Here is a 14669-nt window from a genome sequence, read left to right as displayed (position 1 = left end):
GGACTCAACATTTCTGACTCCATCAAAGTCTGGGGTTTGTGTGCAAAACAGATGGTTCCTCTATTGCAAAAATGATATCACCCCCTATTGAGGGTACCCTGTTGGGTACTGATCTGAAAAAAACAAATATTTTCTTTTCTCCCTGCCCACCTCCATGGACATAGTGTTTTATTTTTGGAACTGAGCAATTGTTTTCGCCTGTGATCCATTGCTTCTCTCTCTTTTATTTTCCCTTCTGGCTCTGAGTGAGGGCGGCAGAGACATCTGCTAGAGTTAAGATACACTGCAGCCACCCAGCAGATCCAGGAGCCCTGGAGCACTCTGGCTGGGCAGGAGCAAGATGGGCTTTCCTGTCTACATGATCTATAACACTGCACCTAATTCAAGATGAGTGAACTATTTTTGGAGGTTACCAAATGACTCAGAATAAAAAAGCAATTGTATAATGCAGATGCAAAACTGAACATTTAGATTATCTGTCTGCTCAAAAAGCTGAAAGAAAGCAACCTAATTTCAGTTCAGCTGTGGGGAGTAGGTTTCTTTAACAGCACCCCAAGTTTATTTAAAGCATATTCCTGAATAGACAACATTTGCTATTGTGAGCCACGGATGCTTTAAAAATAATAAAAAAAAAACAACTTTTATCCCCTTCTGATGACAAATATGAATTCTAGTGCAAGGGATTTAAGCCGGTGTTTGATGTAGACCTCATTGCATCTAGAGTTTTAATCCCATTGTAAAATTACTATCTTATTAAATGAGGAGTTTAATAGTTTGCTTTTATAGTTGATGGTCAAAATAAGATCAATAGTATTTTCACAAAATAAGAAAAATGATAACACTTATGATGACTGAGCATGTATAAACTGTCAGCTTTGTCAGGATCATGGGCTTGGGATATAAATTTTAATATAATATTTCTCAAACCTTATCTATCATCTTTACTTAAAATTCACAGATTCCCCTTATGATGCCTCAGGAACATTGCAAATGTCACTACAAATTCAACACCTTGAAAGTTTTGCACTTGATTAAAAAAAAAAAACAAAAAAACCCTGCAATATTTACCCTTAAAAACTGAGACAACCACATGGCCTTAATATTTCAACAGTTTTCTAAGGCAGTGTGTTAGGTACACTGCATGAGGTTTTGACAGTACATAACAGGAAATAAGCAACTTTAAAATTTAGCCACTGATGTATAACCCTCATTATTATAAAGAGGAGTTGTAAAAATTAGGCTCAGGTGAAATCAGTGGCATGAATTCAGCAGAGCATTGATTTCATCCCTGCTTCCAAAATTCTACTTTCTTCAATGAGATCCTGGGCTTAGAGGAATTATTAGAAGGGATGTGACTCTAATTGTACTATAAGATAGGATAACTTGATGTGAACATGATGAAGTGGAATCAAGGGATTGAGTCAGCAGTGGTTTAACTTTGCATATTGAGGTCTGAGGGAAAAAAATGCCACATACACAGAATGAATAAGAAACATGGGCAGACTGATGGAGGACATACCCTGTTTTGGCTGACATGAAGGCTGTCAGCAAATTAGCACTTGTTGAGTAGGTAGGTGGAGTTTTTCCTGCTGTGTTGGATTTTGCAGGTTAATATGGTGGAAGTCCTTACTGTTTCTGTGCTGGAGGCTGGGTGTTTGAGGAAGCAAAGCTTGCAGGGCTCTGGGGAAGGGACAGAGCTGTGACAGCCACTAGAGCCAATCTCAGTGTGTGCTTGTCATACTTGTGACACCTACGTGCAGAGAAAACTCTGCTTGTGAAGAGGAAACAAATTCACTTCCACTGTGTTTTTTTCTACTTGGCTCTCCAACTCTAATGAATGAAAATTCATCTGGAGAAATACTATTTGGGTTTAATACCACACACATGCAAGCAATGGGAGCAGGTTTCTCATCTAAGCAATCTGATGATCTAACAAGATCTCTCAATGAGAATAGCTAGTTTAAGGACTTGTGATGTTATTCAGTAGTTTTCTAACACCAATATTTACAGTACGCTTCCCAATTTGATATTTTATCTCCTTCTGCAGCTATAGGCTCTGTTCTTTTATACCCAAGATAATGCTTCTTGCTAATTCATTGACAATCACCAGCAAAGAATTATCAGTCCCCCACACTTCAGCATTGTCACAGTATCGCTGAGGATGTTTGTTTCACATCAATGTCATTTACCATCAGTGGCAAGGTGACCAGATGAGTTGATCAAGAAGGTGCCAGTAAGTATTTATAGATGGATATCTATGAAATTTGTCAGTGCTGAAATTAGTTTTGTGCAGGAGAGATGGTTGAATACTACTATTATGTTTTTAGGAATGGCCAAACTGTGGGAGTGTAATAGCTGATTGCTCAGAGGAAGTATCAACCTCCCGTGATTAGCTAGTTATTTGTTCATGCCAGTGCAGGAATTTGAAAAAGGCAAAGGGGTGAGATTGTTTGTAGTTCCATGAGCATGGCAAGAAGAGAAAAATAGAACAAACATATGTGTCTTTAAATAATACTGGACTAGCATCATTAGGCTCGCAGCAAAGCATCCTCTGTATCTTGTCAGACATTAAAATCATCGATAATTCTCCTTGTACATCCTACATTCTTGCTGCTTTTTGTTATAATTCTTATCAGTGTTAAAAAAATCCTCTTATTAAAAATAAATGTGTTGTTTAAAAACCAATTTAAAATAAAACTAATTTGCTATTATAGAATAACTCTATTTAACTGAAAGGACAAATATAATTTTCAGGGACATGGGAGTTGCAGAGAGAAAATGCACTGTTCCATTCTTTAGCTCACCGCAAAATTATAATGTGGAGGAAAAAGTATTTTGTATGCATAAATAAAAATCAACAAACACAGTACATCAAACTATTTGTCTAGGAAGTTTCACATATTTCTTCTTTTATAATGAATCATAACTTGAATGTAAAAATAAATTGCAATCATCCAAAAAGTAGAAAGTTTCAGCCACTATTTTTGGTCACTCACTGTGCAAATAAACACTTTGATTATCATAGGAAAAGCTGTTCATAAATGGAGCATTTCTCAGTTTAGAAATACTTTGTCCTATACTGGTTTTTTTAGGCTATACCTATATATAGAAATCAGCTGCTGAGAAATGAGTTTCCTATGCTAAATCATTCCATTTTATTTTGCTACATAGCTAATCCTGGCAAGGCTAAAAAATAGTTAATAGGCAGTCTGTAAAATCTTATAAGATGACATTTGGAAATCCTGCAGTCATATTAGTCATTAGCCATGGCAATATTCTGCCATAAGGCAATGAGTCAGACGATTGATTAGAGAACCTCATCATGATATACCCTCCGGCATGAATATGGAGAGAGGGAAAGGAAAATGAGAAAGGAGAGTGCATGGGACACAGAACAGTAAGAACACGGAGGAACAGAAGGGCAAAGAAAGTCTGAAACAGTTTATTTTTTAGAGGTAAAGGGTAATGGAGAAGGGGAAAACAGAAAAAATCATGGATCTTGGGGACCCACAAGGTGTACTACTGTTATACTTTGTGAGTGAAGTCCTGTATCACTGGAAAATCTAATTTTTCTTACACTCCTGACATGACATCTTGTCCTAGACATGAGGCAGCTGTTGGCTACCTCCCTTACAGGTGTTCTCTAAAATCTTGGAGAAGACTGGCATTGAAATGCTCTCTGCTTTTAATTCTGCACGTTTTCTCAAATGGATGTGTAGATGCATATGGTTTTACCAGCTATCAACATGTGTGCTAAGGAGCATCAGCAAAATAAACAGTGCACAGAAGCCGACAAAAGGCCTACAGGGAACACTGGACAAATGCTCACTATTGAAAAAATTGCTAGGCACTGCAATTAAAAGGAAAGATCTCTGCTATTTAGGAGTTTGTGATGCTTTTACTGGTGGCCCTACTATGACTCCCCTGCCGCTGTTTTGGAAATTAGCACACCACTTTTGGCTGTGCTACTCAAGTATGCAAGGCTGAGTACCTGCCCCATCCTTGCAGTCAAGCTTAAAAGCTGCCAGCTCCTAGTAGGAGGCAGGCACTACGCAGAAAATACCGTTTACTGTACCAACTATTGTACAAACAATAAGAATGAGAGATGCACCTAAGTGCAGCTAAGCTTTTACTGCAGCACTTTTTTTTTTTTTTTTTAAATTCATGTCCCTAATGTGTGCTGTTCTCCATTGTAGGGCATGATTTGCAGTATTTCCAAATGACTGGGTCTGTCTTGGTTTTGTCCTGTATCAAATTAATCTAGGTCCTCAAGTGATGTGCAATTCTATCAAAAATTGGTGAGCTTTGTAATTTTACTGCTGCAGATGTAGTACAATTTGTTCAATATACTCATATGATGAAAAGTCAGAGGCGCTTGTGCCTTCAATGACAGGGAGCTGATAGTAACATGTTCTCCATAAAGGCACAGTCTTTTATGATGTTCACTGGCTTTCCTGCCTTGCTGGGCTAATTCCTTTCTGAGGCATTTCAGGAAAGAGCTTTTTAGTTTTGTTTATGATTATAGAAAAGATATTACATTTATATTACAGGAAAATTCTTATTTATTGGGGGGTTTTTTGGCTTATTTTCTAAGTATTCTGATTTGTATGAAAATACTCTCCCTGAAATAAACACTTACTAAAACTACTTTATAAATCAAAATGAATAATTTATTGTTTGTGCTTTTAAAAACTGTCTTAATCAATACAAAACATTTCAAAAGAATACATACAGATGATATTATTGGCAAACAAGATTGCTGCCAAGATCAATGCAAAACTCCCATCATCTTCAATGAGACTGTTTTCAGACTGGGATGTAGGAGGTTACATTTTTGCAGACTGCCATGACAGAAGTTCATCATGACAGATAGTGCTTTCCCCAGAATTACAACAGCCAGAAGAAAGATCAGAAGAAGCAGCTGTGAAGAACAAACAAAGGCAGGAAACGGCTTGAATTTCTCAAAATGATCAATTCAGCAAAAGGTAGAATCAGGCTCAGAGCCCTGATATTTGAAGTAAAGACCTGGTTTCTGCCTAATGACATTGCTTCACATGCAGCTTTCCCAGGTGATGCACAGCTCATCTTTTGTGGGCTCATAGAGAGGGAGATCTTATACAGCATGCAACAACAAAATCAATTGTAAGAACAAGCTTCAGCAGATTACTCCCCACCACCACTAATCAGCTTCATAGTGGCATCTTGCCTTTCTCTCTGCCCTATCCCCTCTCTTCTGAACCACTTTTCTCTCTGTCACTGGCTTCTGTAAGCCGTGAAACTCTCCTTAGACAGAAAAGGCAAATGCCTCACATACTTATATAAGCAGAAGATCACAGGGCCAGGTAACACAGTTACAGATTTAAAAAAACATTTCTGTTTGCCATGCCTGTCTCACTTTCAAATTATTTAATAAATCTTTTCTTCTTCACAAGAAATCTTGAGGGCCACTGTCTAATTCATCTTTGGGGGAATATGGTGATATAAACACATCTAATTATCTTAAACAGCTAGAATTTCATGACACAAATATTACAAGAGAAATACTGTTGAAAGCTACACAGCATAAGGATAATGCCATATGCCATTAAAATATATTTATCTTAATTGTTATATTAATGGGTAGATCATGTGGGCTGTAAATTTATCACAAGTCTGGTCTGCATTAACAATGGATCATAAGATTATAACTGCAAATCCTCGTGCCACTTAATAGGTAAAATTAGGTGTCCCATTAGTCACAGTTGTGACTAATTTCACCTGTTCTGACATGATTATGAACATTATGCACTTGTTTTAATATCTTTGTATAAAGATTAGCCTAGCTGTTTTATTATGTTTGAGTCTTACTCTATGATGTCTCATTTCTTTTGTCTCACTGCTATTAGTAATACTCTGTACATGAAGGAGTCCAAGGACTACACTCTTTTCTTTAGAGTCCAATTATTCCTGTAAACCATTGGAAAATTATGAAGGTGAACATGGAAACTATTTTACATGGAAACAGTCATCAAGATTAGTAGCTACTGAAGTTCATCAATCACTAAAATTTAAGGAAAATTATCTGCAATATAAAACACCAACAAATAAACCACAAGTTAAGGTCACAGTCCAATTTTTCAAGAGTATATAGGACATCTCTTATGCCAATCAAAGACTTTTTGAGTGCATTCTGAAATTTTTTTGTGGGCATGTAAAGGTGACTGAGGATCATAATCTGGGCCTTTGGGACAGCCTCACATTCTCTGCTCAAAATATCAGGAGGCTTTGAAAATAAAAGACATATCCTATAGATATCTTAGTCCAGGGCTCTTGACCCCAGAGTCAGCAAAAGAAGATGAACTGCAATAGCCACAGAAAGTAGGTGAATCTTGAGAAAAACAGATTTCAGGAGGACTCTATCTATTTACACAGAGCAGCTGTACAATATCTGAGAAAAAATGGTGAATCCCCAAATTACATATTGATTAAAGCTGGAATAGTTGCCTTTTTTCTGATTGCTACACAAAGTAATTTTATTAGAGTGAGAAAACTAATTTTATTTTGAGAACTACTCTCCTTCTGCATCTGTGTCTCTTTCTTCCACATCTGATATTTGTTAAATATCTGCCAGCAGCCTGCCTGCCCGCTAAAGCTCGGCTTCTGGCTATGGATTTAAAGAAATAATAGGAGTGTTTTATACTTTTTGCTTCATGATGTACTCCTAATATTTTTTTTTTGTAACATACACAGCATGCAAAACAACATTAAAGAGAATAGAAGAACTGATTTTCAATTAATGTGAGTTTGTTTTTTGTTTTTAAACTATAGAACATTTTCTGACGTTAGAGAGCTTCATAATTCAAATTGCTGATGAGTAGCAGTCTTGAAATGAGAGCTCAAATGAAGATAGTAGGATGATTATGTAGCTTACTCTGTGGACCTTGGATCAGGCCCCGAGAAAATTTCAAGTTATTTGCTGTGTAGGACCATACAGACCAAATTATAGTTACCATACCTCAGAGTTTTCACAAGGCTGAAGTTCAATGCAACATTTTATGGTTGCGTTGTACTGAACTTCCATGGAATTATTTAATGCAATATGCTTCCTGCATTTTCCATGACACTGGAAACTAGAAATTTAAAGTATAATGGTACTAAAAAGAAAACAATCCAAATTTGGAAAGGAAAAGGCTTTTCTCACAACAAAGCAAATTTCCTTATCTGCAGCAGATCAGCAGTAGGAGTTAATATAAAGACAACACATAGGTAAAGGGCTCTGACAAGTTAATCTTCATCACTCTAGGTGTCTCATTCTTGCTTTAAATGAATATGTCATTCATAGCTGGATATCCATCAATTAATTCATGATAGGATGGGCTTTTGCCCCATGAGGAACTATATTCCTTGTATGTACTTACATCAATACTGACTCCCAAGTGACTGCTTCACTAACTTGGGAGAGGCAGAAAAGGGAACTTCCTTGGAATGGCAAGAAATAAATTTTTTATATGTATAGGTTCCCCCCAAACTTAAGGTCAGGTTTACCAGCCAGCAAATGGAGTAAGAGTTGCCACACCTTTTAAGTAACCCATTCTTACTCCCGTGGCTGTCAGTAAATTTACCTTTTGCTGCCAGAATCCAATTTCTGTTGGCAGCATAGGCATTGAGACATGTACAGCTTGTGCAGACTGCAGCCCATGTCAGTACTTAGTGAGCTCTGAATTTCATTGCTAGACTGTTAAGTGCCCGCACAATGTCTTTCAAAGTCTTCTAGGCTCTGGTTTATTGTATTACCTTTGGCAGTCTGAAGTGCAGTAATTTATATTTGTCACAACTACCCTTCAACGGGTGTGGTGCTGGTAAAACCTTGGGCTTTTTTTGTCTTGTCTATTTTTTATCAATGAGGGAGTCCAGTATTGTGAATAATTAAAACCCCATATGTAGTTGATCTTGCTGATACAGCATACGACACTAAATGACTTATGTAAAAACCATATATTTTTACTTCTACCCTCTCATTTACTTGAACTATGTTAAAAAATTCTCGTCATGAAAAATTAAAGATTATAAGAATAGACATTATTATCCTGTTTACTACATGCAACTGATGTAGAGATATTTAGTTTTCTCCTGAGGAATGGTTGGATGTATATTTGTTTTCAATTAAATTTGCATATGCCATTTTAAAGCGAAAGATACTTTATTTATCTCTCTATTTGCTTTTACTAAGGAGGAAATAAAAGTTCCACACTCCCCCCCCCTTTCCTGAATCACTGCAGGAGAGCTCTGCATTGTGCATCATAAAGAGATTGGGAAGCTGAGTAATTAATCATGGGCTTTTATGTAATAGAAAGTTTAAAATTCATTAGCTTTATATCGGAGCGAGTGTTATGAGGGAGAACATGTTGTGAATGAGAGGGAGAGCCTTATAATTAAGGAAGTGTGTAAATAATAATGAAAGTCATTAGTGCCATTCAGTTTCTAAGAATGTCATAATGTAATTGGAGCATTAAAGTGAAATTTGCGATGACAAACATTAACGATACAAAAGAGAGAAAATGTGGTTATCTTTAGTTTGACAGATAATGTCAGCTTTCTTGTTAGGCCCAGATGGTGCATAAGAAAATGTTATGAACAGTTTTGTTTTAATATTTTTATGATGTGATATTTGGGGATACAATGTCACAAACACACAAGGAGGTTTACATTTGTGAACCAATAGTGCCTTTGAGTACCGAGTTCAATGCTGAATCAATATATAGGGAAAATCTTGTCACTGACAAGACTTTGTTGCTGTTGCAATAAAGTTGAGTTGCAGTGTAGCACATTATTTTGTGGCATGAAGTTTTCTATCTGTCTCTTTGGATATGCACATTGAATCTTTCTCTCCTTTATATTAAAAAAAAAGAAAAAAAAAAGAAAAAGAGAGGGGGAGGGAGAAAAAGAAGAAAATGATTTAACAATTATGCAGGAAATTATAAGATGCTAAAATTGTACCATGTACTGCTCTTTCAGTGAAGGGACTTTCTACAGTTATTGCACATTGCAAAGGCTATAATTTTAGGGTGTGAAAAAATGTAGATTCCAAACAATGGAAAATTTAAATATGTCTAGTGGATAAGGCAAGGCGAAACAAAAAGAAGGCAGCTGGAGAAAACTTGAGGGAACAGTATTATTTTAAGTGAAGTGACTTAGAAATAACTATGCTTAAGACTCCAAGACCTGGAAGGTCCAAGACCACAAAATGCTGAAATGTTAAATATCTGTCTTTGTTTTCTGTCCATGCAGTACACTGGTGGGGGATTTCTTACTGCCCCCATCACTTTGTGTCAAAAAGACCTAATTTTTATGTAAGCAGCCATTCATTCTTCACTGTCTCTTTTCTGCAGCCCAGCAGTCAACACAAAAATTAATTCCAAGTGTTGTGAAAATTGCTAAATTAATGCTAATTAATCTCATATTTGGTTGACAGTTTTAAGGAAAGGAACACTGATCCAAATGAGTGAAAGTGGAGAGGTGAGGGTGATTACTTCAGTAGGATTTAAACCCATGCTCTTTGAAAAACCTTTAAGACTTCTAACTGTATGAAAAAGGCTATTTTTTTCACCACTGACAGAACTTGAAAGTTTTTTAGATGGCATAGCAAGAATTATTCTCAGCATATTGTGGGGCTGCTACTAGTTTTGGGATCTTTGAGTAGGATGGTTCAAAGTAGTGACTGTACCAAATTGTGGTTACCTATCTGCCTTTTCTGGTCATTTCTACTGAGGATGAACAAAACCAGCGTGATGGTTTTGTTCATCCTCACAAGCTGTGAAGAGAGGTTGCCTCCAGTAGTTTGTAAAGGGCTGTTTTTGGAAAGTGTGGCTGGTTAGGCTTTTTTGTTCAGTTTGATTCATTTTGTTTAGGTTTTTATCTTGGTTGTGCCTGTTCTTTGGCACATCTGTACACAATTTTGCATGTAAAGCACAACATGGCCTTAAAGGGGGCAAGTACTTAATTCTATTGTGAATTGATCTGCCAGAAAATTCTGTTGCTCTCTTGACTCTATTGTGGAGGGCACCCTCACCTCCTCTTGAAAAAGGTTCATGGCCAATGTTTGCTGTTTGCTCCCACTGGCTGAGTTAGTAAAGTGAGTGTGAGCCTCAGAGCATACATTGCAGTGAGGTAGGGTGGGCAGTAGGAAACCAACACATCCAGGTTACACAGACCCTGTGGCCAGGATTCTTTCTAGAGATTCTGATGGGAGAAGATAAACGTTATTCTTAAAAATTTTAAAGGAAAACTGAGAAATGGTGTCTGGTTGAAGAGTACTTATGAAAAGTACCTGCAAGGTAAGTCCAGGCCTCATGTGAATTGGGACCCTTCTGTTAAACTTACATTTAAAACAGGCATTTAAGAGAAGACTAGACCTTCTAGAAGGAAAGGTTAAGAGGGCACCATGTTCAGGGGAATTTCAAATTGAGAAGTTGGTGTTAGTGAGTACTCAGAGTTACATGGGCTGATTGGCACAGCAAATCTTTCTTTTTCCACCTCCAAATCATTTGCCAACTTCATGGTCTAGGTTTTCATACGGTATCCAATCTACAGCTGGGGTGATGGTCTTCTCTAAAATATACATGGTTTTGAGAGTTAAAGCAAACCTACAACTCCATAAGCATGTTTATTCTTAATGTTGCTCTGGTAGGATTTCTGTAAGGTAAGTGGGGACTCCTGTCAAAATTGGTTTTTTCTTCTTTCTCCCTCTTGTCATTACTAGATCCACTTGCTCTCCCATGAAGTTCCCTGGTCCCTCAGCTTCCCTTCTTCCAGGGCACCTTAAGGGCAGATGTAGGTGTGTAATGTTTTAGCAGTGAGAAAGACACCATGCACCTGTTGAAAGCCTCTATTACACACATCTTATTATGGTAGTTGAGAATTGCCACCAAAGTTTGTCTGCTGGCCAGGTGTGCTGGGAGGTAACCTATGCTTTTACACTTTGTTTTAGACAAAGGGCAGCAATAAAGATTTTATTGGTAAAATCTAGATGGGAAGATGGTTTTTGCCAGTAGAAGTTGTTTGTTACTCTTATGGTTCCTACACCAAGGGCTGCAACAACTCTCTCTTACAGATGCTGTGTTTGTCCTATGTCTCCTTAGAGCCACTCATATTTGTGAGCCAAGCAGTTCCTGGGCTCTTAGGTGACCCCGAGCTGTTGGATTATTAAATCTCATAAATCCTATTGAAAGTGTTTGGAATTTCCTCAGCCTGATTTCTTTCCTACTCTAATATGTGGAGGTAGTGCACATTCTCCACAATGAATCACAGATCTCAAGATAACCAGCTCACTGCATTCTCTGCCTGGGACTTTCCCTCCTCCTCTTTTTCTCACTGTTTTCTCTCTGGCCCATTCTAACACCACAGTTCACAACACTCTAGCTGACTCTCTTCTTACTACTTTTTCCCTTACTCACCACTGCATGTTTTGTAGCTTTGCCCTATCATGCATGCCACACATACATATTATAAAAAGGACTACTATGCTAAGTTCCTATATCAGAGATGTGTTTCTGTCCAGTGCAACTGAGAGCTGGTTGATGAGCCCTTTCTGTGGTCACTTTAGAACATCCTTTCTTGAGCTGCCAGCCACTCATCAGCCCATGAAACAGGACACTGGCCCTCCTACACTCTGACCTGAAAGTTCACTAGTCCTCCTGGCTGTAAATATAAATTGAAGTAAAGGCTACACCAGGAGAGACAATGTGCACAAATGCTAGCTGTCAAAGACAGAGTTCAAATTCCTGCTCATCTTCTTCTGAAAGTCACAGCTGAACAGTGCTGCAGAAGCTACCGTTTCCAGTCTTAGGGGGAGATCAGGCAACTTTTTTTGTGTGTGGGGTGAGGAACTCCACACTGTAATCTCCTTTTCAAGATACACAGATATGGCACATCAAACATGACGGGATTTCCAAAAGAAACTGAGAGGGGATTTGAAATGTCAGATACAAAGAAATGATTCTTTGTTTTCAGTGGGGGAAAAAAAAGCTGCCTCAGCCCCTCTAGCAACAGATTATATTTTTAAAGGGTTGTTCATTGATCTTTCTCCAAAGAAAGAATCTGAGATTTAGGTACCTGATCTTAATCCTAATGACATCCATTGCAAAATTCTAACTGAGTTCATTAGAAAGAGCATAAAGCTTCATTATTTTTGTGAAGTCTGAGATACCACTATATGCTTTACACAAATTGCTTGGGTAATTTTCCCTTACTTGAGATGTAGCTGAAAAAATATTTTAGCTCTTCCTGAGAAAAACTGGAGCAATTTGGCTATATTTACTTATTGTAAAGTGCAATTTTAAACAGACGTGCTATATTTTTAAGTCTGTCTGCAAATTATGCATGATTAATTTGTTTGTAACATGTAAGAAAATAAAAGTGGAAAATAGTTTAAAAATAAATGAAACCCCCTAAAACTGATCTCTTTCACATAAGATTATGATAAAATACATCAACAGTTAGCTTATCATACTGTTGTGCCACAAACTGAACCATTCCATAACTCCAAAACACAACAGACTTTATATGTTAGAGGGGCTTTTTCCACTAAGAAATGACTAGAAGCAGCAGAAATGTGCAACCAGTTGTGCAAGATTTTATTAAGGTATTTAGTAACACCATGTGCCTTCTCTCCCAGGAATCCGTGATTGCAGAACTGCAAGAAGCTCTGTTTATTTTTCTGACATCTCATACTTCCAGTCTGATACTGGGTTTTGAGAGCCCAGTAAGGATTTTTTTTGATTTCTAAGTGAAATTCAAATATCATATCTAAAAAGTATGCTTGCAGTGAACAAGTAATATAATCTGTTGTCATTTTGAGCTGAGGCATTTTTGAGTGCACATTCACGTGTGCTTCACCTCTATACGTTGCTTCTATTGCACAAGGGCACTTGGCAATTCCAGAATCCAGGAAAGCATGGGCTGCTGGTTAATTGGTTAGATGTTTTGCTCAAGAAAGTACTTGGTGAAATAGGTCTTGTGTCTTTTTTTTTTTGCCATTACCCTCGAAGTTTGGTCATGTAAGACAGAAAAAAGTCTCAGAAATCTGAAGAGTTGATCTAGGTCTGTTTTTGCTTAAAAACACAGCTTCTGCTGTGCTCATGAAAGTGCTGACTTTCATGAAGATTAAATGGACAATTATCCCTGTCCATGCTTACAGATCAGAACAGGCAGCAGCAAGTCATTGCCATGGTTTGTCACCTCTTCAATATTATGTTTGTGCAATGATTATGATTTTTCTTTCTACAAAGTCCTGAAGAAAGGGATGTAGGCTGCCTATTCTGTCAAATTATTATCTGAATGAGAAGGTCTGAGGTAACTTCTTAACAAAGGAAGGCAATTTCACTTATTTTCACATGCTGTGTTTGGTGCTACTCAACATTCTGAGTTTAAAAATTGCAATATGTGATACTGGAGTGATACTGGGGTTTTTTTTCCGGATTATTTCCACTGGTGTTGCTGTAGCTGGCATCTTTTAGCATTCGGTAACTTGCTCCAGGCACATCAAGCCTCGTAGGAGAGGGTGGAATGAACTGCCAGACTACAGCTTGGATTAATTTTTATCTTCTTGCAGATCTGATGTATAAGTTTTGGCTCTTCCCACTGTGAAGACACTCCAGTATCTCAGTGCTGGGAGACAAGCTGTGGACACGTGGCTGTTTTACGTGTACATGGTGTCTAGTGACTGGAGCAAAGTTCTAAAACGTTCACTACTCTCGTCCCTTTCCCTTCTGGAGGTGAGTTGCTAAGCATTCAGTGAAGGCATGAGTGAGTACTGCTTTTGTGTCCTGGTGCAGAGTGCATTTTCTCCCTTCCCTGGATACCCTGCTTGGGAGTAATCATTCGATGGGCAGCAGCCAGGTGAGGCCCTCTCCATTTCACTGTAGGTTCAGAATAGTTTTGATAACCACCTTGGAAAATTAACTTTGGACCATTGTTGAGATGGCTGCAACATCAAATGGCAAAAAGCAAAGAACTGGTCCTTTCCCTGTTACCAGGTGTAGCACAGGAGTGCCATTTATAGCCTCTCGGCTGGTCTCTTTGCTTTCAACTGGAACCTGTAGCGCAGCATTAAAGGGAATATGCTAAAGAATGAAATTAAAAGTAGATGGAGCCACACACAACCATCCTAGGAGGAAACCACATCAGGAGGTGCATTAGCAGAACAGTTTTTGGTGGGCCTGGCTGAATGCCTCTGATCACTTGAAGTGTGCACCAAGTGATCAGAGGCATCACTCACTGTATTTTTCCAGTCTGATTCCATTCAGCAGTCCCTAGTAAAAGCAGGTGTTTGCTTCTAAGGGGAAAGAGGGGTTCCAGGGGTGTAAGGATAATACCTACTACAGCAAACATTTTCCTGCAACACTCCCCCGGCCTTCTGTATATTTGTCCCTATTTTCTGGTATGCAAGTTCTGCTACATTCATTAACCATGGCAAACTGTCTTCTCTAACTAGGGCTTTCTGAAAGCACATCATGAAAGGAGTGCATTTTTAACTGTGTATTTTAAATAAGAATTGTCTGTCTGTGGGAGTTGGGTCATTTGTATCACCATAGACGGAAATTATGTCTATATTTCATAGGACCTTGCTGCTTTGTACTTATTGACTTGTTTATTTTTCATCCATAGGATTACTAATTGCAGCTAGTACCAGA

The 14669-nt window shown here is 38.0% G+C and overlaps 1 protein-coding gene across 1 annotated transcript in view; it reads left to right on the top strand.

Annotated features, from left to right (window-relative positions):
- ARPP21 (cAMP regulated phosphoprotein 21) overlaps positions 1-14669 on the top strand; it is a 197049-nt gene that overhangs the window by 41277 nt on the left and 141103 nt on the right. The window contains exon 2 of the mRNA XM_018920717.3: positions 13589-13751. The gene's annotated coding sequence lies outside the window, so the exon portion shown is untranslated. The remainder of the gene's footprint in view (positions 1-13588; positions 13752-14669) is intronic.

The sequence above is a fragment of the Serinus canaria genome, chromosome 2 (assembly GCF_022539315.1).
Source record: "Serinus canaria isolate serCan28SL12 chromosome 2, serCan2020, whole genome shotgun sequence".
Lineage (NCBI taxonomy): Eukaryota > Metazoa > Chordata > Aves > Passeriformes > Fringillidae > Serinus > Serinus canaria.
Note: the sequence above shows the minus strand (reverse complement) of the source record. Positions and strands in the feature narration are given on the sequence as shown.